This window comes from Capricornis sumatraensis, chromosome 10, assembly GCF_032405125.1.
Source record: "Capricornis sumatraensis isolate serow.1 chromosome 10, serow.2, whole genome shotgun sequence".
Classification (NCBI taxonomy): Eukaryota; Metazoa; Chordata; class Mammalia; order Artiodactyla; family Bovidae; genus Capricornis; species Capricornis sumatraensis.
The window spans coordinates 12,318,452-12,340,701 of NC_091078.1; the positions used below are offsets into that span (position 1 = coordinate 12,318,452).

The following is a 22,250-nucleotide window of genomic DNA, read 5'->3' on the forward strand; positions in this document are numbered from 1 at the left end:
AAGAACTCTGAGAGAGCATGTCTTTATTTGCAACCCCTTTATCCTTTCTCCTCTAGTTGTTGGCCATCTTTCCAGTCTAGGCATTGGTGAATGAAGGCAGGCTCCTCTGCGGGGGTCAGATAATGATTCCTTTTTCTGGGGCATCTTCCTCATTGTCATGATACCAGATAAGTTTAGTGATAAGTACTGCCACCCTCCCCACCCGTGCTCTTTCCGTGCTCAGTCTCCTTGTAGTTGCAGGAGGCTCCTGGGAAACAATGGCCCTCTAGGAAAGACGCCTTCCTTTATGGATGCATCTCCTATTTCTCTTTTCTATCTTCCACCCGCCCCGCCCCCAACCCCTTCCTGCAATGTTACCTTCTTCCTCTTGTTCCCATCCCAGTTTCTTACCTTGTACCAAGATTGGGGTCAGGGACTGGAGGGGGTGGTGGGATTGATAAAGAAGGATAGACAAGGGCAGATAAAGGATGAGCATGAATTTTGGGGTCAGACCTGGTTTGAATTTCTCTCTTTGCCAGTGGCTGACTGTGCAATGCTGGAAAAGTCACTTTGTTTCTCAGAGCCTCAGTTTTCTCATCTGTAAAATGGAGTTAGTGATACATATCTCCTAGGGGTATGTATCTCATATGGATCAAATGAAAAAAAATGCACTTAAAGTGCAGTGCTGAGCACTGTACCTAATAGCATCTGTAGCAAACAGGCTGTTCTTTCCTCTTTTCTTCTCTGTACCTTCTGCTTTCCAACCCAGCAGGTCTCAGCCTTAAATACCATTATACTCACCTAGGAGCCTCTCACATGTGCCAAAATCCCCAGGCTTCAGTCTAGACGAGTTAAATCAGATGTGGGGATGCATGGCTGTGGCTCTGTCACTTTAAAAATTTCTTGCAGGTAAGTCTGATGCATGCAAGAGCTGGGAATAGTTCCAGTTCCCTAGGGTTGCCTAAAGCCTGAGTGTACTGTTCTTTAGAGATCAGAGGAACCTTGGGTTAGTGCTTGTAGGCAAAGACCCAGATCTCTCATTAGTGCTGGGATAGGTTTTAGTTTTCCTAACTGTACCTAAGAGAATAAAGGCAAGAGATGCGGTGGAGTCAGGGTTCGTGGGTAGGACTAGGTACTCTCTTCCTTTTCTTCTTGGGATGCCTACGCTTCCCTTCCACCATCATCCTTGCTATCAAGGGGTGGGCAGAGGGGGATGGGAGGGAAGGAAAGAGGAGAAAGAAAGGAGGGAAGAGAGTGGTGTTCCTCCTGGTGGCCACCGTCCACATGTGGCTGTTAGACACTTGAAATATGACTAGTCTGAATTGAGATGTGCTGTGTCGAGTACACACAGAGTCGGACATGACTGAAGCGACTTAGCACGCACACATGTGCCATGCTGCTGCTGCTGCTGCTAAGTCGCTTTAGTCATCTCCAACTCTGTGCGGCCCCATAGACGGCAGCCCACCAGGCTCCCCCGCCCTTGGGATTCTCCAGGCAAGAACACTGGAGTGGGTTGCCATTTCGTCTCCAATGCATCAAAGTGAAAAGTGAAAGTGAAGTCGCTCAGTCGTGTGTGACTCTTCGCCACCCCATGGACTGCAGCCTACCAGGCTCCTCTGTCCATGGGATTTTCCAGGCAAGAGTGCTGGAGTGGGCTGCCATTGCCTTCTCCTACACACGTACCATATACATATTCACACATTAAGTACAAAAAAAGAGAAAATAATACATCTCATTGACACAAATTTTAAAAATATTTGGTGCATATTAAAATGATAATATCTACTGGGTTATGTAAAATATTACTAAAATTGGTTTCACTTTTTTCTTTCTACTTTTTAATGTGGTTACTAGAAGAATGTAACTTAACTGATGTAGTTCACATTATTCTGTTTCTATCAGACAGCACTGGTTTAACCTCTCCTTTGGCAGGATATGTTTCACATATACATGTAATTGTCTCTTAATGTTTCCTACAGACAGACATTTTGAAGACAGCGACTTCAATATCCTGTTCATTTTCTGTCTGCCAAACACCTATTATCAAAACATATTGTACTCAGCAGGAAGTAGTAGATGTTCTCTGTAGTTGTCCTTGATGATGGTGATGGAGATGATGTTGATATAATAAAGCTCAAATGTTATGTTGGGACTGTAATGCAAAGGTTTGACGAACCCTGCAAGATGACACCGTTACATTTCATAGAATAATGACCCTCAAGTACATCTTAATTGCTTGATTAATTTACACATATAAAGATCCTTGGTACATGGAGCAGAACTATCTCCAGTCATTTCTGTTTTGAGATAGAACCATTTTTTAAAAGTCTTGTGATTAATAGTGAACTGTTGCTATGGGCCAGTACTAGGTAATAGGGCTGCAGTGGCGGATGAATGAGATAAAAGTCCCTGCTCTTAGGACTTTATACCATGTGTGAAAATAAACACATTTCCAAGATAAAATGTGTATAGGTCAGATAGCATAATAAGCAGCCTGGGGAAAAACAAAACCAGGCAAAGGAGAGGGCATGCAGTGGGGTCGTGTGGATGACTTGGGAATCTTCCACGGGGCTCAGTTGAGTAAATAGCCCTTGATCAATGTTCTAAAGAAGGTGAGCGAGCCTCTTGGTACTCACTTTATCGTCTGTTTCAATCATTCACCTCACATTGTGTGTCTTTGATTCATTTATTCATTCAACAGATACATGTGTCGAAACCCTTTTGCATGTTTCTGGCAGTGGTGAGCTAAGGGTTCTCCTGCCCAAGGAGCTCACAGCTTAGTCTCTGAAGCATGAGAAATGTGCCAATTATACATCACACCCTCATCCTCTTTAAAGCAGATCCTCAATTAGGCAACACTTCAGCAGCTGCAGAGTGACTCCATCATATTCTCAGGTAACACAAGTGCTTCTCGGAAATATCCTCTAATGCAGGATGTACTGGAGCTGTTGCCTGGGGAGACGCCTCTCAAGAGGCCTGCATCTGCAAGCAGATGTGGCGAGGTGCTTGTTATCATCTTGAACCCAAAATGAGTTGAGGGCTAAAAATGGTGCAATTTCACTGCAGTGTGGCAGTTGGAATTTAGGCATGGAGTTTATTTTTGAACTACAAGCACAGGACTGGTTTGGAGTGACGTGGTTTGAAAGGTCCCAGGCTATTCTTGGTAGAAGTTGTATCTCATCCATTTAGCCCATTAAGAGAGGTACCAACAGATCCTCTGCTCAGGACAATCTAAGGTGTTAAGACTCACATCCTACCTTATATATCACCTGTGCCTTTACTATTTCCCTTTGTGGGATGGGCTGGCAGAGTTGAGACCCACCCTGACCAAATGAAGCCATTCTGGAACTCCAGACAGGAAACAGCATGAAAATAACATGTTTAATTGACTCATATCTGATGAGTCTGCATTCTTTATGTAAGAGCCCCATTGGTCAAAAGAGTGAAGAATCGCTCTTTTGTTAACTTCACCTTCAAAACTAGAAAAGTTATCTTTAGCAAGGTTAACACAGAGACTCCTCATGGAATGAATCCAGTATCTCTCTGAGTGTGTCTGAAATTTGGAAGCTAAGATGAAGCTGACTAAGTGACTCTTCTGAGAGCCACATGCTTCTGTGGTTTCCACTTCTCTCCTCTCAGTGTCTAACCTGTCTTTTCTGACTTCCTTGCTGCCGCCTCACAGATGTGTTTATAATTCCCTGTCACTCCCAAACTCTCCTAGCTCTGCCTGATGACCCCACAAATCCCCAGTGTTCAATATCTGGTGAGGGAAGATATTCCCTCTGGGGAGGGAAGCAGATGGTGGAGTTGTTCATTCTGCCACCCTGGGAGGCAGGTGGAGGGGCAGCTAGGGTTACAGCAGGAGGTGGGGTTTCAGGGCTGAGCCTGAAGGAGACACAGCAAATCACCCAGGACCCAGGGCAGAACAGCTCACCTGGAACCAGCCCTTCTGGCAGCAGGTGGCAGCAGCTGGAGGCCATTGCAGCTCTTGAGCAAGCGAAGCTCTGTGTTGGGTAGGTGACTGCATTTATGGACTATCACTTTTTGCTTACCACCTCACATCTTTGCGTCGCTGCACTGAAGCCAAGTTCTCTGATAAACAGAGTTTTGCTCACGTGTTTCTTTGATTCAGGGCAACTTCTCATTTCCCCCTTCTCCTCCCCTGGCTGACTCCTGTGCCCTCTTTGGGTTTCAGCTTTGAGCTAAGTGTCCAGAGTTTAGTGAAAGGAGGCAGTGACATACACTGGCTTCCAGGAAATGCCAGTGCCCTACTGCCCCTCCCCCTCAATCCTCTCTGATGCACCTGCCAACCACCTGCTGTGTTCTGTCCTCTGTATTTCTGGAGCCTGGAAAAATACACCTGGTGCTGTGAATATTTGTAGCCTTGAGTAAATCCCATCTGTGTTCATGATATCATTTAATTAATTACAGACTTTTTTGATTATCCACTGAATGAGAGGAAATGGCAGCCTGGAAAAGCCAAAATAGCCAAGAAAGCCAAAAATTTTAAGATAATCCAAAATTTATTTCTTTAAGGCTTTGCAGCCTTCTGTAGAGCAATGTAGGGGAAGGGGGCAGATTATCTATCTTCTTGATCATTGCCATATTTACTAACTAAAAATGAGGATTTCAATGTTTAAATATTATCAAATGCCTTTCACTGCCTCTGTCTTCAGTTCAGTTCAGTTCAGTCGCTCAGTCGTGTCCGACTCTTTGCGACCCCATGAATCACAGCACGCCAGGCCTCCCGGTCCATCACCAACTCCTGGAGTTCACTCAAACTCGTGTCCATCGAATCAGTGATGCCATCCAGCCATCTCATCCTCTGTCATCCCCTTCTCCTCCTGCCCCCAATCCCTCCCAGCATCAGAGTCTTTTCCAATGAGTCAACTCTTCGCATGAGGTGGCCAAAGTACTGGAATTTCAGCTTTAGCATCTGTCCTTCCAAAGAAATCCCAGGGCTGATCTCCTTCAGAATGGACTGGTTGGATCACCTTGCAGTCCAAGGGACTCTCAAGAGTCTTCTCCAACACCACTGTTCAAAAGCATCAATTCTTCAGCACTCAGCTTTCTTCACAGTCCAACTCTCACATCCATACATGACCACGGGAAAAACCATAGCCTTGACTAGATGGACTTGTCGGCAAAGTAATGTCTCTGCTTTTGAATATGCTATCTATGTTGGTCATAAGTTTCCTTCCAAGGAGTAAGCATCTTTTAATTTCATGGCTGCAGTCACCATCTGCAGTGATTTTGGAGCCCCCAAAAATAAAGTCTGACACTGTTTCCACTGTTTCCCTATCTATTTCCCATGAGGTGATGGGACCAGATGCCGTGATCTTCATTTTCTGAATGTTGAGCTTTAAGCCAACTTTTTCACTCTCCTCTTTCACTTTCATCAAGAGGCTTTTTAGCTCCTCTTCACTTTCTTCCTTTAAGGGTGGTGTCATCTTCATATCTGAGGTTATTGATATTTCTCCCGGCAATCTTGATTCCAGCTTGTGCTTCTTCCAGCAGTATCATTTCACCCTTATTGGTTCCAGTCAAGGTGGAAAGAGTTGTTTATGGAAGTGGGTGTGTTTCATTGCCCCACTGTTGTCATGGTGCCATATAACATAAGGCACATTGTATAAACCAAATAAAAGGATGTTCAGGGTTATCTAAATTGTTAGTTATTATATTCCTCATGCTCAAATCTGCTGCCAGTCAGTGTGAGGAGCCTGGGAGTGTGCCAAGTGGGGTGAGCCAGGTCAGTATGGGATGTAAAAGTTTTCCAGGTAAGTCACATGTGATAAGTGAACTCTTTGCTGTTTCAGCAGGTCAGAGGTATATCAGAGAGGATGGAGAGGGAGGGGACAAAAGGATACTGGCATTTGTTTGAAGCCAGCATTGTTACAGTATCCTTTAGTCTGATTCCATGTGTCTTTGGACACTGGAAAGAGGACTGAACTAGCCTGACAGTGACGATAATGACCCAGATGTCTTCTTACTTACCTCCATCTCTATGCCACATTTTTGTTTACCTGTCAACCTTCTGAAAAGAAGCTACTATTTCCATTTTACAGATGAGAAAAACTGAGTCCTCGTAGGTTCTCACCTTTTCTACATCATTCAGCTAATAAGAGGTAGAACTGGGATTCAGACTTCTCCCTGGCTGCTTTCCCATGCTTTTCTCACTAAATCTTGTTCCCTGCACAGTCAGCCTGGGCTGTTTGGAATTCAGTCATGTCTGACTCTTTGCAACCCTATGGACTATAGTCCGCCAGGCTCCTTTGTCCATGGGGATTTTCTAGGCAAGAATACTGGAGTGGATTGCCATGCCCTTCTCCAGGGGATCTTCCCAACCCAGGGATCAAACCTGTGTCTTTTATGTCTCCTGCTTTGGCAGGAGGGTTCTTTCCCACTAGCATCACCTGGGAAGCCCCTTCTGTATAATGGGGATGACACTAATTGTCTGCTTTGGAGGGGTGTTAAGAAGATTGAAGATAGTAAGGTGCACGGCCATGTTTAAGAAAGTATTGTGAGTTCAGAATCAGATGGGGTCACTATCATTGCTTGTCTTCCATCCTGACTGCTGAACTTTCTCAGTCAGGGGCTGGGAAGACTGAGCATTCTTCACAGGAGCCAAGCTATTGGAGCCCGGGCTTTTGTGATCCGCACAGCTTGTATAAGTCTTGTGAGCCTGCTGAGCTGCTCTGGAAGCTGACAGAGTGATGGAAAAGCAAGTGGAGGGTGGTCTCAAGCATGGGGTTAAGAGTGGCTCTGTTGTCATATGGACTGAGGGCCCTTAAGCTCTCCATGGTTTTTAGGGGAATTGTAGCCCTTATGGGTCTGTCTTTCATTTTAAGACATTGATGAGCTTTTTTTATGTTGCACTCAGTGGGTAGGTGAGTAAACAAACTTTCCCATCTCTTACTTGATCTGTCTCCACAGTTTGCTCAAGAGGGAGATAGAAGCAGGCAATAACAGGAGCAGGCAGAGTGAAAGGCACCATGCAAATCAGGATGCAGGAGGGATAAAGAAGCTTTCATCTTTGTCAAGTCTGACTTGGAATAATAATAACAGTGAAAAACATTATGATATTAATAATAATAATGTTGTACTTAATGAGTTCTTACAGTGTACTTTCTATGCAATTTATATCCCTTATTTAATTTTTAAGTAAACTTATGAACTCAGTGCTATTTTTATGGTTACTTTTATAGATGAATGAACTGAGATATGAAGAGGTGAAATAAATTACCTCCTGATAGGTGAGGAGTTAAGACTGGAATCCAGGCAGTTTGATTCCAGAGGCTCACTCTTAATGAATATTCTCTGCCATTTCTTTGCAGGAGGTAAATTAGAGAAGAGAAAAATTAACTCATTTCAGGATAGGAGATTCATGTTGTTCAATTTCTTATTATCCAGGCCAGCAGAGGGGAGCCAGTGATTCCCCAAGTAATTTCTGTTAGCTCTGGTATGCATTGTGAGGTTCTTTTTGACGATAAGTTTAGAATCAGGAGCACAATAGGTGGGGAAGCCCAATTAATGAGCCAAAAAACATTTATTCTCAATAGTTGCGTGTATCTGAACAAAATTCCAAAGAGTCTCTCTTTCTGCCTTGTCCATCTCTTGGAAGTCACGATTTTCTACCTGCCTTTTGCCACTTGTCTCTTTCAGGACCACGGACAGGGCCCGGGTGTTGGCGCAGGCAAGCATTTTAGCTACGCTATACTCATGTCCTTGGCTCAGTTTCTCTTCCATAGGACATTTTTCAAAGCCTCGTAGGAAGTCAAAGTAGCGTTGTCTGAGTACCTACATGCTGACATCAGAGTGCACAATGCTTAAAATATTTTCCAAGGGTAATCTGCAAAGTGGGTAATGAGCCCCTTTCTGGTTTCTCTGGCCTTCTTGGGACTTGATGGACTCGACCCTTTGCTTTACACTGAGGCCTGCCTGCCTGAGATTTTGATCCTTCAATGTGGTTGGTTCTAAAAATGAAAGAAGGAAATAAGCATTTGCCCATTCTTCAATATCACGGGTGAGGACAATGCAAATTTATTGAGTGCTTGTTATAAACCAGATTGTGCCTTGGGTATTTTGCATATTTTATTTTATTTAACCCCCACAAGCACAACAGTCCTAGGCAACATGGATATCTATTTCAGTTTTATAGATGAAGAAGATGAGATTAGAGAGACTAAGTAAATTGCTCAGGATAATTCAGTTAGGTCATAAACAGTGGAATAGAGCTCATATTCTGAATCTTAGGGTCATCCTGTATTTATTCCCATGAGATCCTCAGAATAGAAGGGCAGGTATAACCTTTTTCTGGGCAGAAATATAGGAGATGTGATTATATTTGATAAGATTTGATGCTCAGTCTTTTGTTCTGTTAATGACCCAAGCAGGAGGGTAGTGATATTCTAGAAGCCAGGGATGGCAGGTTAAGTTGCCTTAAGAGTCATAAGGCGTGGGCCCAGAAGAAAAGATGGGTGTGCCATGCAGAAGGGTTAATAAGCACCTCCAGTCAGGATCATTTTGCTGCAACATCTGTTGCTAACCCACTGCTGTGAGAGGGAATGTCAACCCTGATGCTGCCTGGAGTAACCTTTAAACAGAAAACAGTTGCCTGTTGCAGTGAGGACCAGTGTTCTTTTGGTTGGCTGACATAAATCCTCATTTCTATGTTTCCCCACTGGCATATTTGCATTTGTGTGAAGGCATAGTGAGTAGGGATGACACATATGGATGGAGGGTCAGCTCAGTGTGGTGTCAACTAGTCTCATTAGTAACCACTGAATTGTGTTATCATTATGAGATGGAACTTCAGATCCTTCCAGAAAAATGTTTTTCTACACAGCAGGGGAACCTGAGTCCCAGAGTGGGAAAACAGGACTGAAACCATTCAGAGTGAGTGTTTGGAGGAATTCCCTGGCAGTCCAGTGGTTAGGACTCAGCACTCTCACTTCCAGGGGCCCAAGCTAGGTGAACAAAGATCCCACAAGCCTCACAATGTAGCCAAAACAAACAAGAAAAGCAAAACTCAGTGTTCAACTACTAATCCAATGCTCTCTCCTTGATTCTATGCTATCAAATGTGCAAACACAATTAATATTCAGTAACGTATAATCACATTAATATTATCAATAAAGCTTCCACCAACAGTAGAGCATTGGGCTGTATGTTTGGAAGTTTGTCAAGACAAAGAAAGCCATGGTCCTTCTCTTCAAAAAGAGGATTGACAATCTAGAGTTTGAGATTTAGAAAGATATCATCATTGAAGTAGCCTATTTTGAACCCTTATTGTATGCCAGGCACTGTGCTACGTGCTTTATTTATACTGTGTCTTAATTTAAAACTTTTAGCAAACCTATTATTAACCATGCTTACAGATTAGGTTCAGAGGAGTTAAGTAACTATTACAAAAGCTTCCATTATGAAGCTCCACATGGGGATGCAGTTAATCAGGTACAATAGATGCTTAGAAAAAAACAGAACAATGAAGAGGCTTCACAGAGGTGAGCTTTGCAGGGGACCTTGAGCTAAGCCACGAAGATTGAGTAGGATGGTGAAAATGAAGAAGGTAGACAGGACCCTCTATAAAGTGAGGAGTGCCTGAATAGTTTTCAAAGTGAAGGTGGAAGGCAGACTGGGGAAATAATGTGTAGCATGGTCTGCAAGAGTGAAAGAATGAATGACCTTCTAGGTGCTACTGAGCACATTCCCTGACCAGGCCCCATCAAGTGCAAGGTGGCACTGGGCATACAGAGGTGGGAGATATAGACCCTGCACTGAAGAATTGGGGGAGAAGACCCTGAAATAGACAACCGTCATCCTGATGATAAGGTCTGGGCAAGGAGCAGAGTGAAGGGACCATGTGAATTCTGAGGAATGGAGTCAACCTCAGTCCTCAGTGGTTTGATGAGGGTTGGGGCTTTATATTGAAAACCAGAGGGAACCAGGGAAGGATTCTGAGTTAGGGGGTGACCTGGGTGGGTCGTCTATTTGGGGAGACACTGCTGATCCTGTGGAGGGTAGCCTGGAGACTGTAAGGGCAATGCAGGGAGCACAAAGCTCCAACTGGTAACTGGCCTTGAAGGTCATTCTCTTTCCTTGTCTATTCCCTGCCTACAAGCAGCACAGGGAAAACTTCTGTTTGTGCCACTCCCCGGTGTGGTCAGCTGCCAGAGCTGCATCCTGAAGCCCAGAGCTCCCCAGAGCCAGAGCTTGAGGCCAACAGGGGATATTACTCCACGCAAAGGCTGCTGCCCCTCCTCAGCTGAGCTGGGGGCCTGTGTGTTCACCGTGCCAGCCATCCCGCCCTCCTCAAATCCCAGTGCTGAGGCTGGGCGGCTGCCAAAGGGCGGGCTTCCGGGAGACCAGGCTCACTGTAGGGGGAAGGAGGGGAGGGACGCAGCTGGTGCCAAGAGAAATATTAACTTGACATTTAGCAAAGGAGTGAATCCATTCACCGCGCTGCAACAATGAGGCGTTTGCATCCTGAGTCACCTTCTGTTTTCCTATTGTCTTTCCTCCTCAGTGGTCTGACCCAGCTGAAGTCTTGGCAGTTTAAATCAGCGTGATAATGAAAGGCAGGCTTCTGATCGGTTCAGAGTTAATGTATCTCTCATTCTGTCTCTCTCTCATACACACACACACAGACACAGACACACAGACACACAGACACAGACACACAGACACACACAGACACACACACACAGACACACACACACACACACACACACACACACAGTCCCCAGACCTGTAGTGATTTGTTCAGAAGTCCGCTTCTCCCTGGTTCCTTCTTTGATGACCCTAAATTTGCAGTTCCAGCCCAGACAACTTGGGCACCTTAAAATGCTTCTATCTTGGCCTGGCTTTCCAGCTACTAACGAAACCATTTCCAGGCAGGATAGAGCATTGATTGAAATTTTGCTGTATGCATTCAGGAAGGCCAAGAACATGACAAAAATCATCTACGTAGCCACACATGGATTTTAGTATTTCAGGGCTTTTGCCCTTTTATCATCTTCCCGGTGGCTTGGAGAGGTGAACTTCGGAAGCTAAGATCTGGATGGTTATAAAGTGCCAGACTCAGTACTGGGTTATTTAATTGGGATCCAGTGGGTCCCATTTAAAAGATGAGGCAACTGGAGAATTTTGCAGTGTTCTCAGCTGGGAATTCCAGAACTGGAAAGGATGCGATACCTCCCTGACTCTAAAGCTGCCATCCTTCTGGTGCATGAGCATGGGTCAGTCTGGAGCGTGGGCAGTATCCAGTGCACGCCACTTCCTCTGGTCGCATCCACTCCAGAAGCCTGCAGTGGTCCATGGAGAGTCTGGAGTGTTAGGAGGAGGGAACACTCCTTTTGCTTCAGTGCCCATGCTGCACCCAGAATCCTCAGAGAAGATATTGCTTCTTATCTCCTTGGCTTATTGCAACTGGATCTTGGCAGGCATCTGAATATCTGTTTCAGGACCAAGAAGCTCACAAAATGTTCTGTCCAGAAACTGCCTCCAGGAATGGATACAGGTAGATGTATGACTGAGTTCCTTTGCGGTCCACTTGAAACTATCACAATATTGTTAATCAGCTATACTCTTAATATAAAATTAAAAGGTAAAAAATACAGAAGAAATTGCCTCCAGGCCTTACCCATGACAGCTATAGGCCAGTGGATGGTTCTGTTGCTTTGCGTCCAGTCTCAGCTCTAGAACACACCTACCCCTGAATCCCCAGGCCCCCGGCCCCTCACTCTACATTATGAGGGGAATCCTACAGCCCTGATATGACACCTGACCTCTGAGTTTTGCAGTAGTATGCAAGGCAGGAGAGAGAAATAGAAAATATATATATATAAATACATTTATGTTACACAACTTTTTTGTGATCTCTGAGCTATCACTGTTAGCTTTCCAGAGCTATCTGCACATTCATATCACCCCTCTCACAGCTTAGCAGGTACATGGTGAATCTCTTGCTGTAAAATTATATTCCCGAAAAGGGATGGGCCTGAGTGCATTTAGGGAGAGTATAAAAAGCCAACCCAGGGACTTCCCTGGTGGTCCAGTGGTTAAGACTATGCCTGTCAATGCAGGGGACATAGGTTCTATGCCTGGTAACTACTGACACTGAGTACCACAGCTACTGAGACTGGTCTAGAGCCCATGAGCTGAAGCTGCTGAAACCCACTTGCCCCAGAGCCCATGCTACACAAGGAGAGAAGCCACTGCAAGGAGAAGCCTGCACACCCCAACTGGAGAAAGCCTGAGCACATCAGTGAAGAGCCCGTGTGCTGCAAAGAGGTCATAGTGCAGCCAAAAGCAGCAGCAAACACGTCCAGAGCAAAGTGCTGTTCTTTCTGACCCATCCATGGGCCCGCGTCCAAGGAGGTTCACAAGTCGGTATGGAAAGGAAAGGCCATAGCTGACCCTTGACAAAGACTTTGTTCATTCGAACCTCTTCCCACCTCAGAACCATTCTTCCAGTCCTGCCAGGGATTCCCATTTGCCTCTAAAGGGAAAATCAAACTCCTAGGAGCTTTGGTTTCCAAATGAGAGGACCAGTTATTTCTGTGGCGCACCAGCCTGTTCTCAATATGAACACCAGCCTCAGACCTTTGCCTTCCGTCCGAGGTTGATGGGAGCCCAGTGCTCCGCTGATCTTAGTTTGGTTCAGCCACTTACTTGGTCCTGGCTATCATTTTAAGACTGAACAAATCGATCCTACTGGTGGTGAACTTGCATTTTCCTCCAGGGCAGTGGCTGCCAAATACGATTGTTTATTGCGACTATCTAGGGTGTTTATTACCATGCAGATTCCTGGGAACTGCTTTACATCGACTAAATTAGAATTTCTAGAGGCTTTATATATTTTTAACATCTCAGTCCTCCTCCCAGGGTTTGGAAACAGTGATCTCATTTATCTAGTGGTTCCCAGGCAGAGGAAAATTTGCAATAAAATCCTCCCAGTGTGGATACAGTGGAGCCAGTCCTCACTCCCACCCCCTGCCTGACAACTTTTATTTTCTTTTTGAGAAGCAGGGCTCTCATCCAAAGCTCAAGGCTATGCCTCTGGTCCATCTTAAGCAGGGCTCTCATCAAAAGCTCAAGGTGATTTCTCTGGTCCATCTTCTCTTTGCAAAGCACAAGTGGTGGTTCCCAGGGGCACTTCTGGGACACCCAGAGAACAAAGAGAAGGATCCCTGGATTCAAATAAACACAGCTGTGCCACATTACTGATGAGGTGCACAACATTCTTTATCCCCTTGTCACCTCTGGTGGTGATTTCATAATGAGCGTGGAGCACAGACTCTAAGGACTGGAATTCAAGAATTGCTAAGTAGGTATAAAGTGTCCCAACACTGCAAAGTGATAACCATCGTAGAGAGACGTTTAATGGCCACCAGATAGCCATGAATCTTCCCACTCCTCCAAGCCCCTTGCAGCTGGTTGGTCTGTGAGCAGAAACGATGCAGCCGAGTCAATGGAAAGCCTCTCCTGCCTTCTTATGCTCTCTCTCGCCCTCTCGTGGTGATGGCAGAAGTTGTGTGTTGAGATGGTAGAATCACATGATAAAACCAGCCTGGATTCCTGAGTCATCTCTTTCAAAGAAGCTATGTTGGAGAACCACCAGACCCAAAGTGACTTTGCATGAGTGAGAAGTAAATGATGAAAAGGTAAATTTGGGGAGGTTTACAGTTTCTCTGTTAGTGCAGTGTAGCCTCACTTATCCTGATTAATGGACTTTACATCATCTGGAGGCCAACTACCCTTATGCCTGAAGCCTCCAGTTCTCAGTATTTGTAGACTGCTTCTCCTCCTCCTAAAGACTGAATGGAACCAGAACTTTCTAGGAACCCTTTCAAGCTGCAGTAATGATTTACTGAAGCAGAAAAAGCATGGTTATTCTAAGCCACAGAAGAAAAAAACTTAGGACTGTTGTCTTCCTTCCAGAAAGGAATTTAAAATACCAGCATATGGACAAGGGCAGAAAACAACACTGCCTGATCTGGTGTGGATGTGTTCTTTGAAAGTATTAATTACACACTCATGATGTCTAAAAGTATTAATTGAAATGCACACAACTTGTAAATATCTTCTCATTCTGTCTGCTGGATGACTTGAAACGGTGCTTAGTCGCACAGTCATGTCCAACTCTTTGAGACTCCATGAACTGTAGCCCACCAGGCTCCTCTGTCCATGGAATTTTCCAGACAAGAGTACTGGAGTGGGTTGCCATTTCCTTCTCCATGGGACAAAGCTAGCTGAGAATTAATTGATGAATAACTAGCTACGATCTGTGTGTGTTTTCACTGACAGTATCCTCAGAATTTGGGCTTCTTCCAGCTTTTTCTATCTGTGGGAGAAGCAGTTTCCTATTCAGGAGAATTTTACTGTGTAGCAGAATTATCTAATTTGATCCTTTCTCCTCTGACAAGGGCAAAGGTCACTTATTTAGAAATGGATACTCGTGTGGTATTCTCGGAGTTGTGTGGAAGAGGCCTATTTGGCGTATATGATAGAATGACATTTAGGGTAAGGTGCCCAAGAAGAGGACTTTTGTGCATCATGACGTCAGAATGGTCTCCTTTCCATTGTGATCCATCACACAGCAAAAATTTCCACTGTGAGTAATGTGCCTAATTCCTTCCTGGAGACTGCAAAATAGTCAGTCATTAACAGCATAAATTTGAAATTTCTTTAGAGAAACACCTGAGAGAATGGATACCATCAGGTCGGTTTTTCTCTTTAAATATTTTTTCAGAGTCTTTCTCTCTTCTCCTTCTGGGAACCCTATAAAGGAGAATTAGTGCACTTAATGTTATCCCAGAGGTCTCTTAAATTGTCCTAATTTCCTGTCTCTCTTTCTTTCCTGTTCAGCAGCAGTGGTCTCTCCCACTCTGTCTTCCAGCTCACTGATCTGTTCTCCTGCACCATTTAGTCCACTGTTGATTTCTTCTAGTTTTGATTTCAGTTATTGCATTTATCCTCTTTGGTTGTTTTTTATGTTTTCTAACTCTGTTGAAAACCTAGCTTCTTGCTCTGTGCATCCATTCTCCTCTTGAGCTTTCTGATAGTCTTTACAATCTTTACTCTGAACTCTTTCTCGGGTAGATTGCCTATCTCCACTTCACTTCTTTTCTGATGCTTTATCTTATTCCTTCATCTGGAACATACTCTTCTGCCACCTTTATTTGAGTTGTAGGTATTTTTATGTTTCTCGACCTTGGAGAAGTGGCCTCTGTAGGAGGTGTCCTGTGCATCCTAGCTGTGCGCTCCCCTTTCGTCATGCAAGCTGTGTGCTCTAGGGGCTCCCCCTAAGAGGGCTGTGTGGGTCCTTTTGTGGTGGCAGGCTGGCTGTGTGGGGTCTGTAGACTTGGTTGGTTCCTAGTCTGGTTGGTTGCCAGGCGCTGCCTTGTATGGATGCTGCTCGCTGCTGGTTCCAGGCCTGGTCACAAAGTGGCTGGTCATGGAATCCCAGGAGGCCCTGGGGCTAGTGCTGACTGACTGGTGGGCAAAGTCAAGGTCCTAAAGACTCTGGGGCTATTGCCCATCCACTGATATGTGAAGTCAGATTCTCGAATTAGTCCTAGACTACTGGCGAGGCAGAGCTAGCTCCTGGAGTCTGGCTGCAGGGCCCAGGGATCCCAGAGTTCGTGTCAGATCACTGCCAGGTGTGGGGCTGGGGTGTCCAGTTGGGAATGAGGCCAGGGTGTCCAGCAACTTGCACTGGACTGCTAGTGGGTAGGACCAGGCCCCGGCTGACCCGAGGGGTAGGGTCTGGCCTGTGTTGTAGGGTGTAGTTTTCTTCCGTCTGGAGCTTGCCCCTTAGTGGGTGAGGCTGGTCTAGAGGCTTGTGCGGGCTTCCTGGTAGGAGGGATCAATTCCTATCCCCTGCTGGGTAGAGCTGGGTCCTGGCCCTCTGGTGGGCTGGGCCACAGCTAGGGGGCATGTCCAGAGGCTGCCCTGAGCAGTGTAGTCTTTAGGCAGCCTGTCTACTGATGGGTGAGGCTGTGTTCTCACCCAGTTAGTTGTTTGGCCTGAGATGTCCCAGCACTGGCACCTACAGATGGTTAGGCAGGGCCGGGTCTTGGTGTTAATAAGCGAATGGCACCACCAGTGCCAGCTACTGAGTAGGAGGGACTCCCAAACATGACTGTCGCCACTGTCTGTGTCCCCAGGGTAAGCTTCACACACACACACCCCCAACCAACCCCACAAGTCTCTGAGACCAGCAGGTAGGTCTGGCCCAGGCTCCTATCTGATGACTGCTTTTTCCCTGTGGCCTGGGGCACATGAACTTTTTGTGTGCACCCTTTAAGAGTGAGGTCTTTATTTACCCCAGTCCTGGGCTGCTTGCAATTAAGTCCTGCTACCTCCAAAGCCAAATGCTCTGGTGGCTCACCTTCCAGGTGAAGGACTCCCCAGGCTGGGGAGCCCAGTGTGGGGCTCAGAATTCTCACTTCTGTAGAACATCTGCACTAGAATTATTCTCCAGTCTGTGGGTCACCCACCTGGGGATATGAGATTTGATTGTATTACGAGTCCACCCGTCTTCCCCATCTCCTTGTCGTCCTTTCTTTATGCCTCTAGTTGTATAAGATCATTTCTGGTAGGTTCCAGTCTTTTTCCTCGATGGTTGTTCTGCACAGTTGTGATTTTGATGCATCTGTCAGAGGTGGTGAGTTAAACTGGCTCCTCTCCCATCAGATCTGTTTTATGGAGGATGGGAAATCAGGTGGAGAGCTGCTTAAAGATGGAGGGTGGCAGGGGTTGGGGGAGGTGAGCAGGAGGCTGCAGTGGAGGCCCCAGGCAGCCCGAGAGCACTGTCCTTGGACAATGAAGTACGTTTGGATTATGAGCAGTCCAGATTTTTCCAGGGTAGATCGTGGGTTCCTGCCTTGGTGTATCATAAAGGTCCTGTGAGGTTGATTTCTTTCACATTAAACGCAGGCTTCCTGAATGTTTTAGAGTTGTGTTCAGGTTTTTCCTGTAACTTTCAGGTTGTACGTAAGTCTTATGATCTGTCTGCTTAGTCTCAGATATAGTAGGGTTGGCAGGTGAGGAGGAGAGAGAAGCAAGACAGAATCCAAATCAGAAAGTGCTTTCCTTCATGCATCCTGGTCTGGTGAGTGACCTGGAGGATGGCAGGAGTGGGCAGGCCTGCCAAAGCTCTGACGTTTGTGTAGTGAGAGGGGTTTGGCCCAGTGACACAGGCCACTGGAAAGCCCCAGAGCACCTCCTTCCTTCTGTTCTTGCAAGTTTGTCTGGGATCCAGGCATCAGCTTCAGAGTTCAGAGTCACATTCAGATTCAATTCTTAGGGAATTGTTTCCTTCCTTTCTTGCAGAAAAACCTTCATGAGTTTTTTGGGGATATCACCTCCCACTTAAAGGTATCTCATATCCAAATAAGTCCCACTATTTCTTGTGTCCCCACGGTGTTGACACCCATTTTCTCATGGCACTTACCAGACCATACTTCTTTTGTGCCAGTTAGAAGCTCCTTCTCCAGAATTCCCCATGGGAGCATCTGCCGTTTTGTTTAGGAAAAAAATATGTTGATGAATGTCTCTTGAGAATGAGGGGTGAGACCTCAAGGAGAATGCTTTAGCTATCAAAAGACGCCATCAATTTCCTTTTGCAGAGTGCAGATTCTGTTATCTAGAGGATCTTTTTTTAATGGTGAGCACCAGAATTAGTTGCGTAGGAGTTTGCCTGTCCTGTATCAAAGAGGCTGCATCAGTCAGGTTAAGCCATGCTATGCTACAGTAACAAACAACCCCAACAGTGGCATAACACAGGAAAGGTTTATTTCCTGCTCCTTCCACATATAATATCACTGGGACAGAAAGGAGAAGGGAAGACTCTTTATTAAAGTCACTCAGTGAACCAAGCTGAAAGAAACTCCAACTTGCCATTTACTTCTAGGATCATCCTGGTTCAAGACAGTGGTGCACCTCTGGATGGAAAGCTCCCATCCAGAAATGGCATACATCATTTTGCTCATGATTTATTGGTCAGAGCAAACTGCTGGCAACACATAACTTCAAAGGAGACTAGAAGATATACTACCAATTGCCCAGGAAAAGGGAAAAAAATGCAATATTTATAAATATCCCTAATGATGTCCACAGAAGTGAACCCCTATCTAGTGGGAGGATGAGGGTCAAGGGGCTTTTAGAGAGACAGTGAGAGACTTAGGCTTCTTAGGCCCATGTTTCTACCTTAAGGGCTATATGGGGAAGGGTTGGAGAAGAAATCCTTGGTCGAACCATGGCCTTGAAGAAACTGGGTGAACTCAAAATCTCCTATGAGACCCACTTGTCCTGAGGTGCTCGATTTAAATCCATTCTCCACCTTACCTGTGAAATCTTCAACAGTCTGTGTTGGTCTCTGCTGCCTGTGTCTAGGGGCATGGGTTGGAGGGCAGGGCAGGAGGGGAGGCCTCAAACAAGTGCCACATCCAGGGTATAAGTCATTCAGGGCAAAAGCAGAGGCTGTATACATGGCACCGGGTACTGGATAAACCAGAGATGGCCGACATCTGAGCTAATGTCACTGTTGTTTTTCCTCCTAGATCATAAATTCCTCAAGGTCAAGGACCGTTTCTTATTTATATGCATGTCCCCTGCAGAACATAGAACTACTCTGGGCACAGTAGGTGCTCCACTGCTTGAGGCTTGTTAGTGGGTGAATGAGTGAGTGAATATGTCCATCCCTCTCTACCCTGAGCTCTGAAGCCGTGCTGTAGGCTTGCAGCCAGAGGACGATGTTGGGTGGACCAGAAAAGCTCTTCACTCACCGAGCAGCTCTCCTCACTCCACACCCAGCCTTGACTTCTAAGTCTGTTAAAGCAGTGTAGGCTCCCACTGCTCTTCAAGTGGGAAACAGAAAGCTTCTTCGACTGTTCTTGCTTATGCCGATGGATATTCGACTCTGGAGAGTGACTCCACCCATATGCTGGGAGGCACATGGCAGTGTAGGGGCCCTGGAACAGGACATGGTTGGAGGATGCGAGGCAGTGGAGTGAAATATCTGGGTGTTGAGGGTAATGGACAAGAGGCTGTCCTTGGAATTCCTTCCTTCACTTACCTCCTCATTCATTTATTGCTCACTCCTTTACGCACATATTTATGACTTCATTCATTCCTGCTATCATCTGCAATGATAAGGTGGGATAATGCATATGGAGCGTCTGATACAATGCCTGGCATGTGATGAATGCAAGTAAACGTGCTTGTTCATTCAATCATCAGCAGTATTTTCAGAGTGTCTGTTTTGTTCCAAGCATTCCACCAGACCCTGGGAATAGAGTGAAGAACAGATGAAGAGGTCTCTGCTCTCAGGGAGCTTGCATTCATGTGGATGAATGGAGTTGTTATTACTTGGAAGTATTTATGCTATTCTAGGAAATCACAGAAATTGACAGTGTGGTTTTCCTCCTGAGGTAGATTAAAAGCTAGTGGGAGACAAAACATAGGCATGTGAAATAAAAAACACAATGAGGCCCCAAGGGCTGGGGGGGGCGGGGCTGTCAGACCCCCTGGTGAGGGGTGCTCATAGCAGGCTGCAAGCTTTGGAAGGGTGGGGAGGCAGGGAAAGCTCTGCTGGGGGTGGGATGGGGGTGAGGGATAGAGGAGACTGGATTCTGACTGCAGACCGTTCTCCCCTTCCTGCCTTTGTGGCTGTGGGCAAGTTAACTAGCCTCTCTGAGCTCCTTTTCCTTCTCTGTAAAGCTTCATAAGGCTGGTGTGAATTCATATTTTGCGAAGCTCTTGGAGCACTAGCAAATGCAGGTGATCACTCTATGTAAGTGTGTTATATCAGCGCATGAATAAAAGTGGGGTGGTGGTGTTTGGGTGTCCATATTGAAAGGTGTGGCTGGCTACACAGAGAAGAGTCCGGAGGAACACTGAACGATGACGGGTAGACGAGAGCCCACTTAGGTATCCCTCCTCAAGGAGACATTTAGTTTCCTTCTTTCATGCCTGTCTCTCTCCCTCCTCTGTCTTTTTTGCAATCTCCAGCCTATGGGCAGTATCTTGATTCACCTCCTCATTCCCAGTACCGAGCACAATGCTGGAAAGATGGATGGTATGCCAGGATTGTTCAGTGAACCAACGAATAGCCTTTCATCCGTGTCACTGGACTCTGTGTCTATTTATTCAGGATCCAGCCTCTGTCTTCCAGGTCCCCAGACTCTCAGCTCAAGTAGTCCGGCAGCCTAGAAATCCTTGTATTCCTCCAGCTTCCCCACCTACTGAATGTCGTGCCACCACCCACCTTTGGCTGCTGGTCTTTCTCTGAGCCTCCCCCAGGGCACAGAGGGGCCGGGGGAGGGGGTCTGCTCTCAGCAGGATACCCCTCGATTCATGGCAGGTGATGGGTGGGAGCAGGGGCTGGACTCAGTGAGGAGGGGCATCCATCTCATCAGCTATTGCTTCTTTATCCTGGGATGGCTCATTTTCCTGCTTGTCCTCCCAAGGCCAGAAGTAGTAATGATAAGCATCACAATCATCATCACCATAACAGCAAGCTGGCACTTAAGGCAGAGTGTTCCTCCGTTACCGGGCACTATGTCAACTACTTTACCTGCTCCGAAGCAGATGTTCCTGTGCCCACCCATATCCCCACGCCCAATCCCAGGGGTTGCTTGAGGGTGAATCCTGAAGGTAGACCCCCATCTGCACAGGTGCCTCCCTGCCTCTCTTGCCGTAGGGTACTCGTCTCTAGGCAGAGAGGCAGGCCAGAAGCGCCAGCAGTGACCCTCTAGCAATGATGGGTGGGTTAGTGGAATAGATAACACAGCTCTCACCTTCAGTGAGACACCCCCTTTGAAGAGCCCCTGGAGGGACAGGGACCACTATGGGAATAATTGCTCATTGCACCCAGCACGGGTCCCCTCCCTTGCCTGTCTCACACCTCACGTTGTTTCCCTGGATTGTCTTCCAGATAAATTACTTGTACCAGGTGTTGGACTTCAGGGCTGCTTTTAGGAGGGATTCCTATTATTATCCCCATTTTATGTATGCAGTAAAAGAAGTGACTTGCCAAGGTGACACAGCTGGTAAGTGGAACAGCCAGGACTGAACCAGGCCCAGGTCCAGAGTCTCTGCCTGTCATGACTGCGCAGTCCCTACTCGGCCTCTGACTGTGACTTATAAGTCGGGTGCTGTTTGCTCCAAGACTTGGGACCCCCGAAGCAGACGCACATTGCCCCCACATCCCTAGCTCGGGCTCCTTGAGAACAGGCCAGGTGGTAATCCTCCACCGGGTCCAGACAGAAGCCCGGCTCCCTCTTTGTTGCGTCAAGGAGCTGCCAGCCCCTTCTCCCTTAGTATTTGCTGGCAAGACACAGTATAAAGCATTCCTGGATTAAAGGCACAGTGAAATGACACTTGAATTCTCTGGGGAACAATTCTGCTATGATGGATAAACATGTTAATTACTCAGAATTTAACCTCCAGCTGCTGCCTTTGCAGAGCATTCTCCTCTCAGCCTGAGCCTGAGGCCTGGTGGGGTGGGCTCTCTGGACCCCTGAGGTTCCCCACCCCTGCACACAGCCAAAGCCAGCAGATAGTAAGTGGAGACACCCAAAGTATGGACTCTGGTGCTAGACGGCTTGGGTTCGAATCCCACCTCTACTATTCATAACCCGTGGACCCTTGAGCAACTACTTCAGTCCTGCCTTGCCTCACTTTTTCTATCTGTAAAATGGGGTCATTGTGAAGATTAACTAGAGTAGCATCAGTAAAGGACTTAAGGACTTTGATGTGTTTGTGCTGTGAAAGGAAGTGTTTGCTGTGAAGATGGCTGCTTCAGGGCCCAGCTTTCCCCTTCAGGACTTGCTGGGTTCTTTTTTCTTTTATGTTCTCACCGCCTCAATCCAAGCTTAGTGAACCTGAAATTCACGTTTCTCTGAGGCAAGTTTCACCCCTCCCAAAGGAGAGTGGAGTGAGGTACCTTTGCAGTCTTCTAGGATGTAAGTGTGTGTGTGTGTGTATGTGTGTGTGTGTGTGTGTGTGTGTGTGTGTGTGTTGTTCAATTGTGTCCAATTCTTTGGGACCCTTTGGACTGTCACCCACCAGGCTCCTCTGTCCATGGATTCTTCAGGAAAGAATACTGGAGTGGGTTCCCATTCCCTTCTCCAGGGGATTTTCCCAACCCAGGGATCGAACCCAGGTCTCCTGCATTGCAGGCAGATTCTTTACCACTGAGCCACCAGGGGATGTATGTAGGGACGTCCCATTTTTCTACTTGTATATTGAGCATTTAAAGAGTG

The 22,250-nt window shown here is 46.4% G+C and overlaps 1 protein-coding gene across 24 annotated transcripts in view; it reads left to right on the top strand.

The window, feature by feature from the left end:
* Positions 1 to 22,250, top strand: part of KCNMA1 (potassium calcium-activated channel subfamily M alpha 1) — a 762,349-nt gene that overhangs the window by 293,949 nt on the left and 446,150 nt on the right. The gene's annotated exons all lie outside the window — the stretch shown is intronic.